This window comes from Stenella coeruleoalba (genome assembly GCF_951394435.1).
Source record: "Stenella coeruleoalba genome assembly, chromosome: 17".
NCBI lineage: Eukaryota > Metazoa > Chordata > Mammalia > Artiodactyla > Delphinidae > Stenella > Stenella coeruleoalba.
The window spans coordinates 65,629,693-65,654,741 of NC_137163.1; the positions used below are offsets into that span (position 1 = coordinate 65,629,693).

A 25,049-nucleotide genomic window follows, 5' to 3' on the forward strand; every position below is an offset into this window, starting at 1 on the left:
ATCCTGATCTTTAAACAGAATGGTTGCAGTAATAATGATAATAGCAATAACAACCCTTAACATTTATTGAGAAGTTACTATGTGCCTGTTCAAGTTTAAGTACATGATATGTCCTTATTCATTTAATCCTCACAACAACCCTAGGAGATATACCTATGGATTTTGTAAAACCCATTTACGAAACAAGGAAACTGGGGTTTAGAGAAATTAAGGGACTGCTCATCATAACATGGCTAGTAAGTGGCAGATCTGGAATCCATTTGATGTTAGCACACGCAAAAATGGACCCTGGCAGGTCACGCCCTCACTACAAGCAACCTGTGAGCCTCGTAGCAAGTCCGGAGCTCTCTCATATGAAAAAGGGAATGGTTTCAGGAGGCATGGACTTGCTCCTAAATTTCCAGGATCATCCACATAGATTTCCTACAGGTTCCACACAGTATCCTGATCTACAAAGCCCTCTAAACTCATGAGACCAGTAGCAAGTGTTTCTGAATAGGTCTCTTTTGGGAAGACGAGGGAGATTCATGGCATACATTTGTGGTTTTCTAGCAGCCTTCCTTAAAGTCAACCAGCCTCTCCTTTTGTTAAGAGTGCCTTGGACTATTCAATGAACTCAAGTCTGGCACTTGCCTGAGGGCCCGGTACTCCTTGCTCTGTTGAGTTTGAATTGGGTCTAGGATCCTGTTTGTCAGGTCTGCAGTTTTTCTTCTGATGCAATCAAACAACCTTTGCGTTACCTGACAATTTTGTTCCTGTGGTCCCCATAATCGACAGGCTTGGGGGATTGGGCCTCTCCCAAGACCACTTGCTACAAAAGCTTCGCCACTGCAGCTCCCTGGGCGACACACCCCACTTGACTTCCGTCTCCTTACAGTCACTATCTGGACCCCGTCACAGCTGGACTCATCCCCGCTGTAGTCAGTAAACTGCCATTTGTGTCAAGCTCTTGAGGTGACACGTGAAATGATAAATGAAGATACATTGAGTGTTAAGGGTTAAATTGTGTTCAGAGTTTGAAAGACAATAAGAAACTAGCTGGGGACTTCCCTGGTGGCGCAGTGGGTAGGACTCCGTGCTCCCAATGCAGGGGGCCCGGGTTTGATCCCTGGTCAAGGAACTAGATCCCACACGCATGCCACAACTAAGGAGCCCGTGTGCCGCAACTAAGGAGCCCGCCTGCCGCAACTAACACCCAGCGCAACCAAATCAATCAATAAATATTTAAAAATAAATAAATAAATAAGAAACTAGCTGAACATTCAATGACTTAAGTTGGGATTCTCAAAATAATGGGTCAAAATTTTCCCACTACAAAAATGGTAGTATCCTAACACTCTGTACCATTATTACTATATCTGAAGGAATGTGCATATACATAAAATCATATATAAGGCTCCCCTGGTGGTGCAGTGGTTAAGAATCCGCCTGCCAATGCAGGGGACACGGGTTCGATCCCTGGCCCGGGAAGATCCCACATGCCGCGGAGCAACTAAGCCCGTGTGCCACAACTACTGAGCCTGTGCTCTAGAGCCCGTGAGCTGCAACTACTGAAGCCCGCGTGCCTAGAGCCTGTGTTTTGCAACAAGAGAAGCCACTGCAGTGAGAAGCCCACCCCCTGCAAAGAAAAGTAGCCCCTGCTCTCCTCAACTAGAGAAATCCTGCATGCAGCAATGAAGACCCAGTGCAGCCAAAAAAAAAAAAAAATCACGTATACTTAGAAGGAGATATTGATAAATACATAGAAATAAAATATTAATAAATAAAAAAGCATATATTAAAACCTATTATGAATAGTTTGTTACCAATATGTGAACAGACGGAGATAAATGGAAAAGAATTAAGACTTCTGAGGTAATCCTAAATATGAATATTTAGTGTAAGTAAAGGTAATAGTTTTATTTGGAGGGAAAATAAATGGTGTTGGAACACTTGGCTAACCATATGGAAAAAAATAAAACTTGGATTCCTACCTCGCTCCTTATTCAAAAACAAAATCCAGCTAGCTCAAAGATTTAAAGATGAAAATAAGACAGTACTAGAAGAAAACATGGAAGAATTTTTTTCTTTTTCATCTCAAAGTAAGGGTGGGCTTTCTAAACATAAGACAAAATCCATAGAGAAAAAAGGGAATACATTTGACTACATATATTAAACATTTCTTTGTGGAAAGTTACCATAAGCAAAGTTGAAAAGCAAAAACAAACTTAGAAAAAACTATTTGCAGCAGATATGATAGAAAAAAAGGCTAATTTTAAAGAGTCTTTAGAAAGGAGAGACAGAGACAGAAAAATAAGTGAGGAAGGAAGAAAAGAGGGGAGGGAGGAAGAAGAAACAGATCCCTCAAGATGTGAAAAAGTTGTTCACAGAGAAAGACATATTGGGTTGGCCAAAAAGTCGTTGGTTTAAACATAGGAAAATGTACTCATCTTCACTTGTAGTTAAAGAAAAGCAAATTTTAAAAACACTGAGTTATTTTTAACCCATCAGAGAAATAGGGAAGGAATCACTCTCATACTGTGTGAGAAAATAAATTGGCATAGCCTCCATGGTATATAATTTGTTAATGGCCTTGATGGCTGAAAACCCCTATTTTATAGTTTCTGCCAAGAAAGCTTAAGTTAATAGAGGTATTGAGAAACTAGTATGGCTCTCACTTTTCTGAGTAAGTGGTGCCCATGTCAAATTTGAGCCACTTTCCTGGATTATGTCTCAGACCCTGTTATGACTGGCAAATGGAAATGAGAATAAACCAGTCTCTAGACAAGTTAATTTGATAGTTTTTGTCACAATACATTTAGCAGCAATCGAAATAAGAGCAAAATATTTAAGTTGGTTCTCTATCAATCTTAATTTTCCATCTGCAGCTTCATAGCTTAAGAAACTTTTAAAACACTTAATGGAATTATCTTGGTCTAAGGCCGTGGTTCTTTTTTTTAACATCTTTATTGGGGTATAATTGCTTTACAATGGTGTGTTAGTTTCTGCTTTATGACAAAGTGAATCAGTTATACATATGTTCCCACATGTCTTCCCTCTTGCGTCTCCCTCCCTCCCACCCTCCCTATCCCAGGCCGCGGTTCTTAATCGGGGGCGATTTTGACCCCCAGGGAACATTTGGCAATGGCTGGACATGTTTTTGGTCGTCACAACCAGGAGGCTGACTCTGGCATCTAGTGGGTAGAGGCAAGGGAGGCTGCTAAACACTCTACAATACACAGCACGGCCCTCACAACAAAGAACTATCCCGTCTAAAATGTCGATAGGGGACAAAAGCGGGAAGCCTTGGTTCCTTTCGTTCTGGTATAGTAGGTGGTGCGTCCCTACTTTAACTCAAGCTTGTGACAAAATCCAGCCTTCCTTTGATTGAAGATCATCAACTTATTGTTTACGAACTTAATACAGTTCTAGAAACTATCAACTAGCTTTTTTTTTTTTTTTATAAATTTATTTATTTATTTTTGGCTGTGTTGGGTCTTTGTTGCTGCTTGCGGACTTTCTCTAGTTGCGGCAAGCGGGGGCTACTCTTAGTTGTCGTGTGCGTGCTTCTCATTGCGGTGGCCTCTCTTGTTGCGGAGCATGGGCTCCAAGCGTGCGGGCTTCAGTAGTTGTGGCACGCGGGTTCAGCAGCTGTGACGCGCGAGCTCTAGAGCACAGGCTCAGCAGTCCTGGCGAACGGGCCTGCGGCATGTGGGACCCTCCCAGACCAGGGCCCGAACCCGCGTCCCCTGCATCAGCAGGCGGACTCCCAACCACTGCGCCACCAGGGAAGCCCTCAACTAGCTTTTAAAGTACATCTTTTTAGTATTTCCTCTCTCCCCCTCTCTCTCTTTCTCTCTCCCCCAGTTTCAGACTGAGTTACATACTCTTCTGAGATACTCCCCAAATACTCTATAACTCTGCTACCTTCTTTACAATAGCTAATACCTAGTAATCCTTTATGATGTGTCAGGTTTGGGTTAAGGGCTTTGTATGCATTGCTCCAGGAGAGGTGTTATTTTCCTTCCTGACTCTAGAGCAGGGGTCCCCAACCCCTGGGCCACAGCCCAGTATGGAACTAGGAAGCACAGCAGGAAGTGAGCGGCGGGGGAGCAAGTGAAGCGTCATCTGCCGCCCCCCATTGCTCCCCATTGCTGGCATTACTGCCTGGACCAACCCCCACTCCCACCCCAACCCAGTTCGTGGAAAAATTGTCTTCCACCAAACCGGTCCCTGGTGCCAAAAAGGTTGGGGACCGCTGCTCTAGAGGACACCTGTTCTTACAGTACTTACACCTTCCTTGTCACACCAGCCCGTGGTCTCTGATTTTCCCATCAGCCTCCCCATGTCCAATGGGGTCTTATTATTTCTAGATCATCAGAGCATCTCACACAGAGCTCACGCATAGTAAAAGAAATGACTGATGACTGAACGAAAGGATTCATGTTACACAGATACATACTGTCATTTGGAATCTTGTCACATTTATAAAACCCACATATGTATTCTCTGCCATGTAAAGTAGACAATCTATTTCAGTTTTTCTATATGCCAAAAAAAGATTGAGAAATATTATCGTAGCTAGAGGTTTCTACAAACATATTCAGCTAAGAATGTAGGTTTTCACTCCTTACTTTATGTTTCAGTATCTTAATTCAGTTCCCTGTGACCTAAGAAAAGGAACATTATTCAAGAAGTATTCTATTGGAAACATTTCCTAGGAACAGTTTATTTGGTTGATCTTTCAAATACTTTGTCACATGTAATAATATCTGAAGTAAGTGTTAAAATGGTTTTACAGTTTCCATGCAGGGTGATCTGTTGACTGGTGTAATCTGTCTGTAGCTTTTTCACAGGGAATGTGTAACCCTGTTATGTCTGTACAGAGAAAGCTGTCCAGGGAAATCACCATTTGGCTTGGACTTTAAACAAACTTTGGCCTCTCTCTTCATCCCACAATCCTGGAGTAGCTCTGTGGCACAGGCAAAAAAACTCTCAAGTGTGTAAGGAAGTAACAAGAAGTAACATCCATTCTTTTTCCGGGAGTAAGAAATACAGAGGTTTTTGTTTTTTCCTGTTGTTTGTTCTTTTTAATTATGAATATACATTCGTTTTTATTTACTTATATATTTATATGCATGGCAAAAATGCAGAAACATCAGAATGGTTCCGTTAAACAAAAGAATCTCCAGCTACTCCTTCTTCACTGCCAATTTCTTTCCCCATAGGTAAACATTTTTTTAAGTAGTATTTTAATTTGGGGGTGGGTGATTAACATTTGTGCAAACATCACAAACTATGAAAAGGTGAAGTCTCCCTCCCACTTCCCCTTCCTCTGCAGCAGGTAATCATTATTAGTCTTGTTTGCTCTTCCAGAATGAACATAGTTTTATAATATTTAGAAAAGAACACTTTTCCTCAGAGTCCATGCTCTAAGCCAAATATGTGAACATACGTGAACATTTCTTGGCCATTTCCCTCCTTTCTAGATGCAGTTTTAGGGCAAAAGAAAAGAAATGTACACAAGAGTGTATTCCCTGGCGGTCCAGTGGTTAAGGCTCCCTGCTTCCAGTGCCGAGCGTGGCGCTGGTTCAATCCCTGGTCAGGGGACTAAGATCCCTCAAGCCGTGAGGCATGGCCAAAAAAAAAAAAAAAAGAAGGCACACAAGAGAGTATGTCGTCAAAAGTCTAAATCAGCGAAATAAATTTGTTTTCTTCAGAAGGTAGTTTATTGTTTTGATTGGTTGGCTTATTAGGGAGGTAGGAATCCTGCACAACTTGGACAACTTTTTTCTAAAGTACAAATAGGAAAATGCCTGATATTTTAGATCTGGCACCTGGTTGTACTGAGCAGAAGTTGTCCATTGGCTTCAGATCCTGTGTTGCTTATAAACCTGAACCACAAACATTTCTGTGTGATGCAACTGTCCCAGGCAAAGGCCAGTGGTTTTCCAGGAAATGTCTTCAGTATCGTAACTGTTCAAGAAGTATGTTCTCAGTGCTTTCCCAAGATAAAATTACACTATGTCTCCATGTGAGAAACGTCCTTGCCAGGGCAGACGTTTTAGTCACCCTATTAAATGCACTGTTCCAAATCTGTCAGAGGGGGGTTTTCATGCTAGTTCCAATCAGAATATGGGTCCGAGGCTTAACGCGACTGCCCAAACTTTCATTTCAGGCTTTCTTGTACTTATTTTTCTTACTTTGCCTCCATTTTTCCTCCAAATTTGTGCAGAAGGGGAAAAGAAATTGTCAAATAACTACAGCATTCGAGGAAAGAGTATGGACACAGTGTGAACTGTACACATTTTTCTCGAAACAATAACTTCTATTTAATCAGGATCTGAAAATCTCAGAGTACATTAAAGGCTTCAAAAACATTTTCTTGCTATTTTAAATCTCATTAACTTGCTATTTTATCCTCACAGTGCCCATCTAATGAAAGGAGAGAGAACAGAGTATTATTACCTGTCTCTGCATGAGAAAGCTAAGGCCACAGAAACAGCTTAAGTGCTCAGGGACGTGCACCAAGTCAGAGATAAGATCTAGGAAAGAATTCTGGCATCCCACCCCCATCATTGTTAGCTGTGCTGAGAATACTATGTTTGTGGCATTCTTTCCTTGGCCTTTAAGTAGCTCCCCTGCCTACAATACCACACCGTTCATTTTGTCCATCGCAAAGGAATGCACAGAGAGGATGAGTGTTCCCCCAGATCACCGGGACCAAACACAGGAGCTAAAAATAGCACGTGCAATTACCAGGCCCTGATCCTCTCTGGGGCTCCTTTAACCTCACATTCAGGCTCCCGATATTAGAAGATATGAGAAGTTCACTTGTCTCGTGGAGTGATGGCTTCTCTCCTGCGGTGGCGCCTATAGCTACCACCGTCCAAGCCAGACCCTGGCATTGCCACTGACAAAGAACAGGATGCAGGAATTCTGGGCATGCATTCTGGAAATATGTAAAGTGCCAAATACAGAATTATCAGGATCATCCAGGGCAAGGTGTTGTCTGTCTGGAAAAAACAAAGAGGTCAGGGGAAGATCATTAGAGGCACTGGGAAACTGTCTCAAATTCCGGTTGACTTTGCTTCTGTGCATACCGCCTCAAAAATGCCCACTCTCCTAGTCACTGAGTGTCCAGGTGGGAGGCTACATTGCATTAAATCCTTTGGAAGTCTATCCTCGCCAGCCATCTTGAAGCTGAAAACCATTAAAATCAAACAGAGTGAAAGAAAATCCTGGCAGTCTAAGGAACATTTCCATCAGAGAACAGATCCCTGGAGCAGTGAATTTTTCATTTTATCTGCTTTTTACTTTAAGGCACGTTTGGGCTCCAGAGGCCTCAACAAGTGACTCTCCAGTGGTTTCCCCAGTACATGAGACCTTCTTTAATTGAGAAGGGACAAAGAAGGGAAAAAGAAAGGGAGTAAGAGAACAGGCTTATAAAAGTAATGAGAACAAAAATGGATGCCATTTTCGGTACAGCTTAGTCAACTATCACCTATAATAAGCACCTAATTTTGTTGGTTATAGTATTTTCATTATAGAAGTAACAGTTTTTCTAGTTCTAGAAAAATTAGAAATTACATGTGAGCAAAAAAGAAAAATCACTCACAATCACATCACCAGAGATAACCACCATACAATGTATTAAATTTCTATCATGGTTTCTTCATGTATGTGTGTGTACGTATATTTATGTAAAATAGAGACCATGATACACATCATTTGATAAACTGCTTTGATCATTTAACTATATAGCATAAATATATTCTATGGAAATAAATATTTATCTACATAATGAATTTCAATGGCTGCATAACCTTTAATTGCATGAATATACCTAAATTTATTTAATGAGCATTATTATTGACATATAGGTTGTGTACAAATTTTTCAATATGGTGAACAGTTCTAGAATAAACAGCCTTATACAACTGTTCTTACACACCTGTTTAATTATTTCCTTAATACAAGTTCCAGGAAGCAAGGTTTCTAGGTCAAAGAAAAGCACATTTTCAGGCTATTGATTCATTTAGACCATTTAAAAATAGTAAGCAAAGAAGGTCAGAATAATTTTTCTTTAAAATCAAGCTGAGCAACAAAATATTATATTAGAGGAATAAATGAAAAAGTGTATCAGAAAATATAAAGTGTTTTAAAAAATTATTATAGCTAGTAATTTTTTAAACTCTCATTTTAGGTTCCAAATCTTGGTGGTTTGTGGGTGAAAGAGAGAAAGGAAATGTGGAGGGATTAAGAGATGGACAAAAAAAAAAAAATCTATCAAAACAAAACAAGGGAAACAGAAAGAGGGACACAGAGGGAGAAACCCATACCTCCTACTTCAGTCCTTCAATCCCCTCCCAATTCTTCCTTGGCTTTTAGGCAAACATCTGGGTTCTCTGGTATCTCTAAATGGACTCAGCCTTGAGTGTTCAGGCCCAAAACTAAGGAACAAGTAAACATCCACCTACCAACATTCCCATCCATCTCACTGTGACACTCACCAGGATAGAGACCTTCCTTTTGCTTAGTCTCAAACTTCTTAGCACAATTTTATTGGTTAAACTTTCTATTTCACTTTCAAAAATGTAGGAGAAGGGAAATAAAATATTTTCTAAAGTTTCTTACAGTTATGCGGAGTAAAGTTTCAAAGGTGTGTGATAAACTACAATTGTTTTTAAAAGAACTATTGCTTAGAATTCTAAGAAATTGAGGTCTTCAGAAAATTCCTGGTAAATAAGACCCAAATGCCTTTCATAGGCTCCAGAATAATCAATATCTTGAATACTAGACTTACTTAAGTTTGGTTAACTTTTAAGTAACCAAGTATCTATTACTTCCTCCTTAATGTTTTTCACCACAGATAGAGCAATTGAATACAGGGTCAGATTAGCTTAGCTATTTTCTGCTTTTTGAGTGATACCTGTGGTACCTTGACATTCATTCATTGGACAAATATGTATTTGGAACTTTTAACTTACATTCTTAACAAATGAAAAAAGTCTTAGCAAGAAAAAAATAAACTGGATCATGGAAGAAAGAGCAAATGATGAAGGGGTAGGGAGCAGCACAGGGCACAACTGGTGAGAGAGCAACCAATCTGCAAGAAAGAACATTCTAGGCAAAGGACACAGATTAGGCAACTCCAGACAATAATATCAAGATTGATGTAACTCAGTTTTGAATACGAACTCTGTTGAAATAAGGAGAGATGATCCCTATTCAAAGTGGAGCCATATTTGGAGCTTGTCTTAAACTTTTCAGATGGCTATAGCATAATACCATAGACCAGGTGGCTTATAAACAACAGAAATTTATATCTCAAGTTCTGGAAACTGGGAAATCCAAGATCAAGGCACTGGCAGATCTGGTGTCTTGTATGGGTCATTCCCTGGTTCATAGATGGCCATCTTCTCACTGTGTCTTCATATGATGGAAGGGTTGAGGGAACACTCTCGGATCTCTTTTATAAGGGCACTAATTCCATTCATGAGCACTCCACCCTCATGACCTAATCGCCTCCCAGAGGCCACACCTCCAAATACCATTACATTGGATATTAGGTTTCAACATATGAATTTGAGAGGGATAGAAACATTCACTCTATAGCAGTGCCTTTATAACTTTGGACAAGCAGGCAGAAAAAATCGCTGACTAAGAAAAAACTAATTTGATTAATTTCTCTCTGTTCTTAACACATCACACTCAAATTTGCAATCAATCCACTAGCAAATATTATTTTGTTTTCAGAATGAGGCAAGCATATAGATCCTGCCCTGAACCAGCTTAAATCGAGTTGAAAAAAGAAAATGAGTACCGGAAGAATTAAAATTCATTGAAATGTTAAACCATAGGCATTAACTGAAAGTTTCAGTGGCAGTTCACTGATCATTTCAAAGAAAAGAGAGTGGTCTAAAGTGAGAGGTGGGACTTTATCCATTCCATCAGTAAACTCTTGTTAAATGTTTATACTTAGGCTCGGTCGTGGGAAAGACACAGATGCTGGATCAGTAAATTATGCCTTTATCCTTGAATGGCTCATTGCCTAATGGAGAGAGCCTGAAAATTAAATAAATAATTACAGTTCAGTGTTATAATACAGATACATACAAATTACTTAGGGAGGGAATTCCCTGGAAGTCCAGGGAATTAGGACTCCAAGCTTCCACTGCTGAGGGCCCAGGTTCCATCACTGGTCAGGGAACTAAGATCCCACATGCTGTGCAGCGTGGCCAAAAACAAAAATAAAATAAAATAAAAATAAATAAGTAAAACAAATTACTTAGGGAACAGGAGGTATTTATGGGAGCACAGAGGAAGGCTGACTCCAGGACAGAGAAAATGAGAAGAAAGGACATTTGTGCTAAGGCTTAAAGAATGAGTCAGGTCTTATTTAGGGATTGGGTTCTAAATGATGATGTTTAAAGTGAACCCTTAAATTACCCATAAGGTACAATATCTACATATACAGTATCTAGAGATCCAGTGTCTAGTAATCCCAACACAGCCAGATTTTCCTCCAGTTTAGGAACAGATTGTTTCTTCTCCTTTGAGCACCAGATGAAGAGTTGGCTTGTGTTTATTGGCTCTGCTGTATGAAAAACACTTATCTTTAAACACTGGGATTACACCCTCTGTGGTGAGATACTCGCACGAACATATGAGAGTCACACTGGGTCTGAGCAGACTGAGGAAGCAGTAGATTCAAGCCTCCCATCTCACATTCATTCAGAAACACAAACCCATGAAGCAGAATGGGCGGGCAGACTGTCCTCTTTCTCCCTGTCTCTCTGCAGAGCGTATAGTTGAATCCTCAAACATTAAACTCACACATGATACAGTTGCTCATCCTGTGAAGGAACGGAGAATCGTAGTGTAGATAGATGGACAAGATGTGGGATGACAGGGAAATGGGAGACGATCTTGGCATGATCAGAGAAAATTAAGAAGTCCAGGATGGCAAAATTACAGGATAGGGTACAAAGAGATTGGCCAACTAGGGTTGGACAGCTTGTTGTATCATAGGAGACTTTGGATTCCACTGGTACTTTTAAAACAGGAGGTGACAGGATGGGCCTTATTTTTGGAAGGACCATTTTTGTAGCAGGTGAGGATGAGGTCAGCACATTTTTTCCTGTAAAAGGCCAGATCATCAATATTTTAGGCTCTGTGGGTCATATGTCATAAGGCATATGTCTTTGTCCCAAGCACTTATATCTGCCTTGTAGCACAAAAGCAGCCATAGACAATGTGTAACCAAATGGGCATGGTTGTGTGCCAGTAAAACTTTATTTACAAAAACAAGCTGTGGAGCCAGAGTTTGCTGACCACCGGATTAGAAGATGGTGAGGTGACGGTTGGAGCAAGCAATAGTAATCTAGGTAATCTAGGTGAAAACCACCTATGTCAGTGGTTTTCAAAGTGTTGTCCCTAGAGCAGCAGTATCACTATCACCTGGGGGTGGGTCCCAGCACTTTGGGTGTGAACAAGATCTCCAGGTGATTCTTTTTTTTTTCTCACTGTTTAAGGAATTTTTATTAAGGCAAGAATTTTATAATCCAAATTACGTTTCCTTGCTCAGTTATCAATTCTGTTATTTAAAACAGAAGTGACATTCTGAGCCATAGTAAAGAATTACAAAATTAGGGAGAGGAATGCTTTAAATTTTTGTACTTTGCTGAAAATTCTTTTTCCCAGGGTCTATAAAACATTAATTTGTTTCTATACTTTACTATTTTTTTGTTGTTTTTAAATCAATAAGTAATCTAGGACTAGCACTATGTTTGCTAGACCTGGCATTTGCTCGGTACCTAAGTTTCAAAGTTTCCTTTCCTTTATTTTAATTTATTTTATATTTTACAATGTTATTTTCCATAATATTTAAGTGTTTTGATGTTTAGGTATTTTTCTTTGGTGAAGCACGAGTTTCTTTCCGTGGTCCCTGATCATTTGAAACAGTTGGAACCCCAGTGGCGCTGTTAACTGCTTTCTGGGCAGCCTCTTTTGCTTGGTTCTCTGGGTGATTCTGCTCAAGTTTGAGACCCACTGGTCTAAGACAGATGGAAGAGAATGCATTTCCACATTTTGGAGGGGCAGTAGGAAAGAAGAGGATGGGATAGATTTAAGATGTTCGAGATAGACAGGATCTCACTTTCTAACATAGTGATGTATACACAATGGATAGGACTTTGGTGGTTATTTGGGTGGGAAGCTGGGGAGGTAGACAAGTGTAGTTAAATTATCTTCATCTGTTTTGTTCACTTCCTGATCCCTAGTGCTTATGTTGCAGGAACATGGGGTGCGAGAGGATGGTCCTGTCTCAGGTCTCAGGTGAGTCCCTGGGATGAGCTGCCAAGTGAGGATCCTTGGCTTTGTGCCGGAAAGAATGCAGGAGACATAGTAAAGTGAAAGCAGGTTTGTTTAGAGAGATATACATTCCATAGGCAGAATGTGATCCATCTCAGCGTGGCCCCAGGGCATGGGGATCATCTTGGAAATTGAGAGGGACCCCAAAACATGGGGTGGTTAGTTTTTATGGACTGGGTAATTTCATATGCTAATGAGTGGGAGGATTATTGCAACTATTTGGGGGAAGGAGCGGGGATTTCCAGGAATTGGGCCACTGCCCACTTTTTGGCCTTTTATGGTCAGCCTCGGAACTGTCATGGCGCTTGTGGGTGTGTCATTTCGCATATGCTAATATATTACAAGAAGGACATAATGAGGCTCAAGTTCTACCGGAAGTTGAATCTTCCGCCATCTTGGGACTAATCACTTCTAACCAGTTCGTGTGTATCCTCAATGAGTATGTCATTCGTTTACAGATGGTGCCCTGCTACCTTTCCTCCTGTCTCACCTAGAACACTACTGGTAAGTGCTCAGAAAATTTTTTTTTTTTTTTTGCGGTTCGCGGGCCTCTCACGGAGCACAGGCTCCGGACGCGCAGGCTCAGCGGCCATGGCTCACGGGCCCAGCCGCTCCGCGGCACGTGGGATCTTCCCGGACCGGGGCACGAACCCGTCTCCCCTGCATCGGCAGGCGGACTCTCAACCACTGCGCCACCAGGGAAGGGAAGGGAAGCCCTCAGAAAGTAGTTTTTGAATGGATCCATGAGTGATTCTTTCAAAGTTGACAGCTTAGGTGACTGAATAGATGAGGAACGGTATTCGTCAAGACAGAACACATTTTATCGTTTTTGAGCAGTTATGAGGAAAGAGGATAAAGGGATGTTTATTGAGTGCCAGCTTTGCCTACTATGTGTCGGGCACTATTTTACATATGTTACTTCATTTGTACCTCAAAACAGTTTTGTTTCGTTTTGTTTTTTTCTGGCGTAATCGCATGGCTTGTGGGATCTTGGTTCCCAGACCAGGGATTGGACCCACGCTCTCGGCAGTGAAAGCGCCGAGTCCTAACCACTGGACCGCCAGGGAATTCCCTCAAAAAACTTTTTAAGGAGCTATTATCATCACTGTTTTCCAAACTAAAACCATCGGGGTTCCAGCTGGGGTAAAGAAGGCAGGCAGCGAGTGACAGCTAAACCCAGGCTCGTGCCACTTTACAGAGGAGAGCTCTGTTTTGAATTTTGGCTGGACTTTGCAGAGTGGGAAAGCTTTAACTATAAAATATTACAGAACTTGACTGTTTACAAAGCAGTTACGCTGATTACTTCTTTTGAGGGAAGCCACTTTGTGTAGCAGAAAAAGCATAAAGTTCTAGGTTCAAAGCCCAGTCTTGTCACTAAAGAGGTAGCCACAGGAGGAGGCAATGACAGTAATGAATAGGGCTGCTTTGCAAGTCAAATAAGATATAAAGCACCTGGCATAAGACAGCGCTCAGCGGATAGTATTATTTTACAATCATTGCTAAGCTCTTCCTGTAAGGACGATGATTGCCCCCCACCCCCGGCCACGGAGTCACCTGAGAGACCTCTCAGTTTAAGTCTTACAAGTACCTCTTAATGAGTTTCCCCATTTTGCCTAAAGGACTTATCTCCTGTTCAAGATGTGTTGACTTTTAAACAGGTTTTGAATTGAGCTGAGGCCTGTTCCATTTAAAGGCTGGCGTTAGCTCACGCCTTTGCTCTTGGCGGCTACAGTGGTCCTTCCCCTCCAGGGTTTCAAGCTCTACACATACTGATTTTACTTTTTTTTTTTAAATAAATTTATTTGTCTTATTTATTTATTTTTGGCTGAGTTGGGTCATCGTTGCTATGCACGGGCTTTCTCTGGTTGTGGCGAGTGGGGGCTACTCTTCATCGTGGTGTGCAGGCCTCTCATTGCGGTGGCTTCTCTTGTGGCAGAGCACGGGCTCCAGGCACGCCGGCTCAGTAGTTGTGGCACACGGGCTTAGCTGCTCCGCGGCATGTGGGATCTTCCTGGACCAGGGCTTGAACCTGTGTCCACTGCATTGGCAGGTGGATTCTTAACCACTGTGCCACTGGGGAAGCCTGGTTTTCCTTCTTTTAATGCTGTTTTTTTCCCCCCAGTCTGCAGCTTCAACACAATTTTCCTGTGTTTATTCCCTTAGTTGTCAAGTCAAACAGAGGGTTGGTTTAGAGGATCAGAAAACAGGAGCTGAGGAGAAAGGTATTCTTAAAAGAAATGCCTTTTTGTTTCAAAGGAATTCACTCACTGTTATGAAGGCAAAACAGAAATAGTCTGGAGAAAACTGGACTTGCTAAAGAGGCAAAACCAATCGCCGGTCCCTACTTTGCTTCCTTTTTTTTTTTTTTTTTTTTCCTGTACTTAGAAGAGCCTAACAGCCTGGTGGCCCTCCTCCACTTTCAGAACCTGAGGACATCACTTTTCCTGTCCCTGAAGGACAAGATCTGGACAACACCAGTGCCTTTATCCCAGAAAGGTTGGTTTGTGACCTTCTTGCTTTCTAGTATGTTTCAGGTGATTTTAGAAAACAAGACTACTGCTTTGCAACATGCTAGGTAAACAGCAGTTTGTATTTCAAGGGGAAATCATACTTGACCATCTAGCCGCCTCAGTTCCACTAGATTAGAAAACAAGCAGAGATAAACACAGCTTTAGTGGAGTTGGTTGTGCACTAAGGAGAGGAATAACTGGGCCTTTTAAGATAAATGGACCTGACAAAGGGCAAGTTCTGCAGAAAGTAAACAGCTATAGGAGAGTTATTCTGAACGCTGATATCTGCAAATGAAAGTTGAATCATGTTGATGGAAAGGTCTTTTTCCCGAGATTTGTAATAAAATCTCCGCTCCCACCCACCCCTCCCTGCACAATTTAGCCAAGCTGATAAAAATCATGTTGTCAGAAATGGCGGAACTCATTTGTGACTTTTTCCCAAATTAATTTTGATATAATACAATTAAATGAATAGTTTCCCTCTTTTTTCCCTCTAACACAAATCAGACAAAATTGCACTGTTCTCTGTGTCCTGTTACACAGACTGACCTGATAGAAAATTCAGGATTTTATTGTAAGATTTGGAGAATTATTATCAGATCCATTTTCCCTTGACATTGATTGCCTTCTTCAAGGATAACTGGTGATTTCTTATTGTGAAATTGTAGTCAAAATGATAACATTTGGGATGGTTTTCAGGTCTAGTCCAGAATTCTCAGGATCTGCTCATTTTTTTTGCCCTGAATTTATTAACTAGGATTGTAAGCACCGAAGTTTTCCAGTTAATGTTTCTTCTGCTCAGTGATAAATTGGAAGGGGGAAAAGTCACGCAAGCAATCATTGTGGTGATTTGTACTCATAGCAATTCACACTTGCAGCCCTCTGCCAACTACACCCGCATTGCAACTCCCGACACTTAAACAGTTTCTCACATGAACATACGTTATGCTCCCCTTTTGAGGAAATGAATCCCAACCTCAAAAACACTAGCAGGCCGTGATTAGTTCTAATCCCTAGGTTTTATGATGGGAAAATTGACTATAAGAAAACGAGGGAACCATAGAAAACTGAGTTGGTTTTCTCTTTTCCAAAATGGCATCAGCTCACTGCCCCAAACTCTCCTTCAACGTGCTCTTCAAACTGTCCTCAAGAAAATCATCCTGAAATCCGTAAAACTAATAAGCGCTCTTCTTAGAGCTGTTTTGCTTCGGTAAAATATTTGGCAGGAAAACGCAGTCAGACTGCATCATATTAAATGGATTTTATGTTTATTGACTACTTGTAGCGCTACTTAATTGATTTATGTCTGCTTTAGAAAGGTTTATGCTATGAAACATAAAATATATCATTTATAGTTTATTAAGTCCTGCATTTGGTAAAAATTGGCATAAGACCCTAGGTCAGGAACTTACCCTTCGGTTATAGCACTGTTTCTATGAGAAAATCATATTTGATACACTTTATTTCCACTTATAGTAAACTTCCTAGTAATATAATCCACAGGTAACGGTGCTTGTGTTTCCCAAGTGCAACCCACTGTCATATTCCCATGGCATTCGAATGAGTTTTTTCTGTCTTCTTTTGTGATTTTGAGTTAAAATAATAAATGAGAGAAAATAGTAAAAAATAGAGTATATCTTAGGACCTAAGGTTTGTATTCTGGTTTTAAAACTGACAGGAGAGGTCCGAGACCAGATAGAAAGAATATTACAGTACTACTAAGATTTTGAAAACTCTCTTGTGATGAGTCTGTCTAGGTTTATATAAATGTCTTTTTAAAAAAAATTTTCATTGGAGTATAGTTGATTTACAGTGTTTTGTTAGTTTCACGTGTACAGCAAGGTGAATCAGTTATACATACACATATATCCACTCTTTTTTTAGGTTCCTTTCCCATATAGGCCATTACAGAGTATTGAGTAGAGTTCCTTATGCTATACAGTAGGTCCTTATTAGTTATCTGTTTTATCAATATATATAGTAGCGTGTGTATGTCGATCCCAATCTCCCAATTTATCCCTCTCCCCCTTACCCCCTGATAACCATAAGTTTGTTTTCTACTTTGGTGACTCTACTTCCGTTTTGTAAATAAGTTCATTTGTACCCTTTTTTTGGGTTCCACATGTAAGTGATATCATATATTTGTCTTTCTCTGTGTGACTTCACTCAGTATGACCATCTCTAGGTCCATCCATGTTGCTGCTGTAAGTAAGTCTTAATACAATGACTCCTGCTGAGCAGGTAGGCTAGATGGGTACCAACATCAAGAACTAGAACCTGGTCTTATGTCACCAAGGCGCCACATAAAAGGGGTACCATTAGTGCTGAACCCGTTGCCCCAGCCTATTCCAGGGCCTCATCCCATCCTGTCTGCCAATTCTGTCTCCCCAATTTTCCCTCCAGAACAAGTTCACAAGTCTTGTTTCTCCTGTTCCCCTAATACCACCAGGGCCATCTGCTGAACTCATCCCAGTCCTGTGAGCAGGAACCAACAAATAAGTGACAGGAGAAATAAAACTCAGCCCTTCTGTTTGAAGATACAGGAAACATTGGGGGCAGAAGTAGTGTTCTCTGTTAGAATTTCTTTGAATTGTCACATCCAGTGCCGCTTCTCTTTTGAAATATGTTAAGGGTAATAAGCATGAAATGTTATCTTTTTGTTTGCATTCTAAGCACTAACCAACATTCAGTTAATAGCATTCATGGATGAGAACACCGCTTGAGTCCTGTAAAATGGTGGCTGATGTACACAGTATTTAGATTTGGCTTTAAAATGTGCTTTTTTTTTTTTTTTGCGTTACGCGGGCCTCTCACTGTTGTGGCCTCTCCCGTTGTGGAGCACAGGCTCCGGACGCGCAGGCTCAGCGGCCATGGCTCACGGGCCCAGCCGCTCCGCGGCATGTGGGATCTTCCCGGACCGGGGCACGAACCCGTGTCCCCTGCATCGGCAGGCGGACTCTCAACCACTGCGCCACCAGGGAAGCCCCTAAAATGTGCTTTTGTTAAGACATATCTACATATGGGCAGATTTGATCTTAAAATTCAAACAAAATTAAATGGAGGCATAACTCAAGAGAGTTGGGACGCTGTCTTGCCTCCTTACCCTGAGGTCTGCTCCCGGCCTCTGCCTACCAGTGCTGCCGGGCAAAGTCTGCTAACTTTCCCGATGGATGTTAACACACCAGCCCAAACTTCTGCCTTCTGAATCTCTCTTGACTCAGAGACCTTTGTTTTGTGCTTTGTTTGGGATTGCTTCAAACAGCTTCCTTGGCTCGTGGGTAAATTTCATGTAAAAATCACTGTAAATATAGAAAACTGAAAAGTCAAAGTAAGTTCTTATTGAGAACCATGAAAGTGCTGTTAAAAGCAAGGTTTGGTGCAGATGATGCGCCCTGGATTGACAGTGGATGGCATCTGTTTGTGCCCCCAGCAGATGATTATGCGAGGGCCTCACTTCACTTTGTGGGTTACACAGCCTGGCTTCTGGATCCTACCTAGCCTGCTTTCCCACTTTTTTTTTCACAGACAAAATAGACTTTTTTTAATAATCATTTTTAAAAATTGAAGTATAGTTAATTTACAATATTGTGTTAGTTTCAGTTTCAGGTGTACAGTAAAGAGATTCAGTTATATGTATATGTATATATATATATATATATATATACACACACATATTCGTTTTCAGATTCCTTCCCATTATAGGTTATTGTAAGATAATGAATATAGTTCCCTGTGCTATACAGTGAGTCCTTGTTGTTTATCTGTTTTGTATATAGTAGTGTGTATATGTTGATCTCAAACTCCTAATTTATCTCTTCCTCCCTACCCCACCCACTTGTTTTCTTTATGGCAACGTACAGTGTAGTAATGGAGCCAGACAGACCAGACTCCAGATCCTGGTAGTGATGCCATTTAGGAGCTGTGGAAGTTTGGGTACTTGACCTTCCTGAGCCTCAGTTTTGCCATCTCAAAATGGGATTGATGACACCTTTTTGAAAACGAAGATTACTCTAAAGAGCACATTATCTGATACATCTCCTTTTATCAATTCTGCATTAATTTACATAGCAATATAATGTACTGATTATTTTCTTTGGCACTAAGTTTTGTACTTATAGGAGCAAGTGGTATTGTTTTATTGGATTTGGGGAGTAGAGAAAAGTTTCTTGGCTAACGATCAGTAATCAGTTAAGTTTTGCATAGTTATTTCCTCCATTTTGAGGGTGATTCATCCTTTCTGCTTAATTGTGTGTAGGTTTGAATCCCATTCTGGAATAGCTTCCTGAGATAGACTGCATTCATAATACTGCTCACTGTAAACCTAAAAGATGCATTTACCTCTGGGAAGTTATTTATGTTGTAGTTACATATTAAAAATGCTTTGGTAACGCTGACCAAATCGATGCGGAGTCATGGCCAGTTGAATAAATTTATTGTGACTGCAGTAGTGTTCCTCATCCTTGAAAACCAGGTCCTGTGGGCCCTTCCCTATGAAGCTTTCCTGGATAGCCTGATCCAAAGCTCTCTCTTTTTCCTCTGGTGTCCTGTTCTGTTTTGCTTATAGTACCCAGTTCAGCTTTGTTTTAATGTTAGCTTTATAACTTTCCCGCTAGAATATAAGATCTTAGAGAACGTGAAATATGTTTTAAATTAACGTAAGCAATGGTCCAGTGGAGAAATTGGCCAAAGGTTTGGATCGACCCTGACCTCTCTGAAACCTTCTCTGAAAAGTCCAATCCAGGGGCTTCCCTGCTGGCGCAGTGGTTAGGAATCCGCCTGCCAATGCAGGGAACACGGGTTCGAGCCCTGGTCCGGGAGGATCCCACATGCCGCGGAGCAACTAAGCCCCTGCGCCACAACTACTGAACCTGCGCTCTAGAGCCCACGAGCCACAACTACTGAGCCGGTGTGCCACAACTACTGAAGCCTGCACTCCTAGAGCCCATGCTCCGCAACAAGAGAAGCCACCGCAATGAGAAGCCTGAGCATCGCAACGAAGAGTAGCCCCCGCTCGCCGCAACTAGAGAAAGCCTGCGCGCAGCAACAAAGACCCAACGCAGCCAAAAATAAATAAAAATAAATAAATTAAAACAAAAAAAAAGTCCATTCCAGTCCAAGCCTACCACGCCCTCAATTCCTGTGATATTTATTCCAACGAAGCAATTTAGGCTTTGTATACTTTCATGTTAGTCTCAAATTTTACATTTTTTAAAAAGCCCACATATAGATTACAAAGTTCTTGAGAGCAGGGACTATGAATGAGATAAATGAGAATATCTGTGAAAGCTCTAAAAAAGCATGATCAAATGAAAGGGCAGTTGTGTTTTTTGCTTTTTCTTAATGCTTACCACACAGTTTGACACGTGGAAAGAATTCAGCCTATACTTGTTATGGACTAACCCAAGTATTCACAGAAGAGAAGTTTCTGCTTAGGTGGCTAGGCCTTTGGGGTCAACTTTTGTCATTTTTATCCTTCAATAATGTGAAAGAAAATAGTTTTAAGAGCATGGGAAACTACCACAACATCAGAATATTCAGTGATTTCTGAGGTGAACCAAGATGGAAAAGAAAACCGACCCTAATAACACAGAGAGTGAGGGTGTAAGTCCCATTCCACTCATGAGGCATGTGGGGATGGCACATCTCACCCCACTCAGGCTGTAAGCCCACAGGACCCATGTCTGGGTCACCTGGCAGAAATGATCAGCACAGCTGAGCAAATAAATCATGTAATTGATCAACTAGTGGTGCTCGAATCCAACTGTCTCCTAATATTATCTAGATTTCTTTAAGTAGGTTGTCTAGGAGACATTATTTGCTGATAATTGTGCCTCCAAGAAATGTTTCCATGATAATTTTGCAAGCCCAGAGCTGTATGATAGAACGATATAAATCTAGAGAACAAAGGTTCTTTATTAGTCAACTGTGAGTCATTTTTTCAGTGAAAAGATATTTACTGAGCACATACTATGCGCCAGGCAAATTTAGGTGCTGGGATACATCAATGCAAAAAATGAACAACATTCCTTCTTTCAAGAAGATTATATGCTGGTAGCTGAGAGAAATAACAATCCATAAACAGAAGTATATCTGGGCAGGGAGTGGCAGGGGTGAGGGAGTGGGAGGTACAAACTATTGGGTATAAAATAAGCTACAAGATGTATTGTACAACACAGGGAATATAGCCAGTATTTTGTAATAACTGTAAATGGGGAGCAACCTTTAAAAATTGTATAAAAAATCATCTTTGTCATATTGCTAAAACCCTATGTATACAAAGGTCAATTTCTGATTCTGTTCTGTTCCATTACTTTATCCTGAAATAAGTACACATTGCACTTGTTCTTATAGGTTAATTTTATATTGTTTTGTCAAATTCAAAGGGTAGTTGGAATTTTGGTTGAAATTGCTTTAAATTTATAGATTCATTCATTTGGGGTAGAATTTATATCTTTATGATATTGAACATTACTATCCAGGAATATCCAGGAATAGCGATCTCTCCAATTATTTATATTGTCTTTAATGTCTTTCAACAAATTTCGATAGTCAAAAGTATCATGAAGCAAAATAAAGCAGGTCAAGGGTATTGAGAATGACAAGCGGTAGACAACCTCATTTAGAAAACAAAGACTGGGAAGGTCTCTCTGAGGCGGTAATGTTGAAGGAACCTGAGATGTATGAGTCTACAAGGCAAGAAGCTTCCAGGCATGGATGTAGTGGTTACAATAGCCCTGAGACGCAAGCTGGCTTCATATATGGGAGGAACCGTAAGAAGCCTTGTGTGGCTGGTGAAAGGAAGAGCGATGAACAGGATGCAGATCATGTTGGATCTTAGAGATCAGCTTATATTCTGAATATTTTGGGAAGCTTTTGGAGGCTTAGGAGCAGAAAAGTAACATGATCCAGGTTATATTCTTAAAAGAGTATTCTGGCACCTGGAGGGGAGCAAAGAGATCCTAGGAGAGACAAGATTGGAAGGACAGAGACCAGTCCAGAGGCGATTATATAGTCCAGGCAAGTGGTGACAGTAGTCTGGGCCAAGGGGGAAGTCGTAGAGGTGGCGAGAATCAGTTAGATTCAGAATATATTTTGAAGGTAGTGCTGTAGGACTTGCTAATGGATTGGATGAGGGAAGTGAAAGAAACAGGAATCTTAACCTCTCTGATCATTGATAGATATCAGGAAATAGTCACTGAAATTCAGCCGCAGAGGAATATGTGCACCACGATATGACTATGCCAATACTAAGGTGAAAGAGTTAAGTTTGTCAACCAACTGCTTAACTTTAAAGCAACCAATTAGTAACTGAATACAACTGTCAGTTGCCAAATAAACGATTGAAATGATTCTGCCATTTCTTTCAACAGTTTTTGCATGTATGTGCACGTCTATGTTTCTACTTATTATTTATATGTACAACCTATATGGCCACGCAGAAATCTACATCTGAAGGACACTAGGTCAAAAGTCTAAGGTTACTGTTTTTATAGCCCAGCAGTCTAGTACTTCGCATGAAAGAATACAACTGTCTAGAGATTTCCAAGTATCTAGCTAAGTAGCTATAATTTCTCATTTTTATCCAAAGATTTGCTGTCATATAAAACATAGCAATTGTGGAACGATATCATCCCAGAATAGCGGTGGCAGACACCTCATTAATGATTGCTCTACTTAGACCCGTTCAGACCCCAGAAAAGTGCCCAGAATATAAAATCGTAAGTAATTTGCCATTGCGCAAGAACACCACTCAATAAATCTGAAGAAAATATTCACAAGAGCAAATAATACACATAGACCCAAATGGTAAAACTGAAAATGAGATTACAATGCCTTGTAAGAAACGAAGCCGTAGTCCTCAGATGTGGGGTGATTTATATATTTTTTTGAAAAATCAAAAATTTATATCCACCTGGTTTTTCAATGCAACTTATTCAGATAAATCAAGCTACTCAACAGTAACATTTAATATTGACGTTCATGATGTCAAGGAACCTTTACAAATTATTTCACAAGACATACCACTGTGGGAATATTTAATTTTTTATGGCTGAAGGATGGAGAACCCGAGGCAAAGGCCCAGCTAATGTCCTGCCTGTGGCAGCTGAGCAACGAGGCGATGGAGCCAGGAAGAGAACATAGGGGACAAGAGGAGCAGTGCTGCGTGGGTGAAAGGCAAGCCGTGGACTTAGTTCACGTTACTCACTGACTTGTGCATTGCATTATTCAGCTACATTGCTCTCTTTGGCATAACTTGGATAGATTCTTTCTTTTTTTTTTCTTTCCTATTTCAGCAACAGAAGTAGAAATATTTTTATGCTAATAGACATGTAATAGACATAATCAAAGTAACACTAATGAAAAGAAAACCAGATAGGATGGAAAATGAAAGACAGCTATGAAAGGCATTCTTGAGCATGTCAAGAAGTAGAAAAATATACTAAGGATGGAAATTTCAAAGATAACTATAAATATGTATTAAAGTACATAAAATTTGGCGTGACACAATTGTGGATGACATTGAACTTCACTGAACTTACATAAACGATGCCTTCAGGAATCAAAAAAAAGCGTACGAGTGAAAATACAGGCACTAATACAGAACTAAAAGGAGGACGATGACCCAAGGAACAAGGTAATTAGAAAATCATAAAATTACCTTTTAGAGCAATCTTAATGTATTTTAAGTGAGACTGTTGTCCGGGATGTTGGCGTATTAACATGACTTTTAAATATTCAGAGCAATCTGTTAATAAAATTATCAGCCAGAAAGAACTGTCTTCATTATAGCAAAGAAGACAGTACAAATCCCTGACTAGGATACAAATCCTCAACACCAAGACTTGGGTGAAATGACACCTTTATCCTAAGCTCTCAAGGTCAACAAACAGTCAAATTGGCTGAGAAATGACTAAAGATATAGATAGCGGACTTTTTTCATAGTGGATTGAAGGTTCCTAAAATATATACATATTCTTTGTGCTGCTGACTCATTATGAAAAAATGAACAAGTTACCCACGCACACATGAGCTACACTTTGAAACACTTTGGACCTAAAGCATGTAGTAAATGCTCTGTCCCTCTGCTGCCAAAGGGGCCAGTCAGTTCAGAGAGTTTGCCTACATAATGCCAGACATCTGTGCAAAAGCTGCAAATTTTGGTCGAGGATTTTAATGTTTTGTCGACCTGGTGCCAAACATCTGGATATTTGAAGATATCCAGATAATTGACTGATTTTTTAACTTTTCATCCAGATGTTTGGCATCAGAATGAAATACCATCTTACTGTGTAAGAGCATTTGTGATGTGAAAGTGCTCACAATATACCCTTAATATTAAAAAGGGGTTTAAAGTCATGTATACAGTGTGATCCCAGTTTTCAAAACAGAAACTGTAGATATGCCCACAGAAGAGAACTCAGGCGGAAACATACTAAAATGTTTCATTTACTCTCTGGGTAGTGGGCTTATTGCCGATCTTCATCTTACTTGTAGTTTTTAAAATTTTTCCTAATGTTCTTCAGTAAAACATGTATTGCTTTTATAACCAGAAAAGCATTTTAGTTGTGTGGTTAGGTGGTGTCAGTTAATTTGGAAACTAAAGAATTTAATTTAGTGCCTGGCATTGTGTACATACAATTGCAGCTGTGAACCTACTGGTAAGATAGGCTGATTTTGGAAAAGCAAGTTAAACGTAAGTTAGCAAAGATATAAAAGGTCTGGGAATCTAAGGGTTACTAGGCATGCCTGGCTGGAAACAATGGGCCTGACTGGTTTTTCCTCACTGAATTGACTGGAACCTTTTTTTTTTTTTTTTGACCACAAGGCTTGTGTGACTTAGTTCCCCGACGGGAGATCGAACCCGGGTCCATGACAGTGAAAGCACTGAGGTTGATCCCAGCAATACCTCCTCTCAAGGCCACCACGTCCCAGTGCCTTTTTTGTGTGTGTGTGTGTGTGGGATCTTAGTTCCCTGACCAGGGTTCAAACCCCAGCCCTCAGCTGTGAAAGGGCGGAATTCTAACCACTGGACCACCAGGGAATTCCCTGTTCCAGTGTCTTTATACCTTCTCAACCCCAGTCCCCTTTCCTCACTAGGGTTGGCAAATTAAATTTAGTTCTCATTCCTTTTCTTACTGTTGAAAAGTTCCTCCAGGGTTAGACATGCAGAATGTTAGGATTCTC

General features: G+C 40.5%; 1 protein-coding gene across 3 annotated transcripts in view; it reads left to right on the forward strand.

Annotated features, from left to right (window-relative positions):
- NCOA2 (nuclear receptor coactivator 2) overlaps nt 1–25,049 on the forward strand; it is a 358,377-nt gene that overhangs the window by 23,933 nt on the left and 309,395 nt on the right. The window contains exons 2-4 of one of the 3 annotated variants that reach the window (XM_079902510.1): nt 12,278–12,318; nt 12,813–12,858; nt 14,740–14,850. The gene's annotated coding sequence lies outside the window, so the exon portion shown is untranslated. Of the gene's footprint in view, nt 1–12,277; nt 12,319–12,592; nt 12,859–14,739; nt 14,851–25,049 lie in introns of those variants that run through there. The other 2 variants (XM_079902511.1, XM_079902512.1) reach the window with 2 other exon arrangements.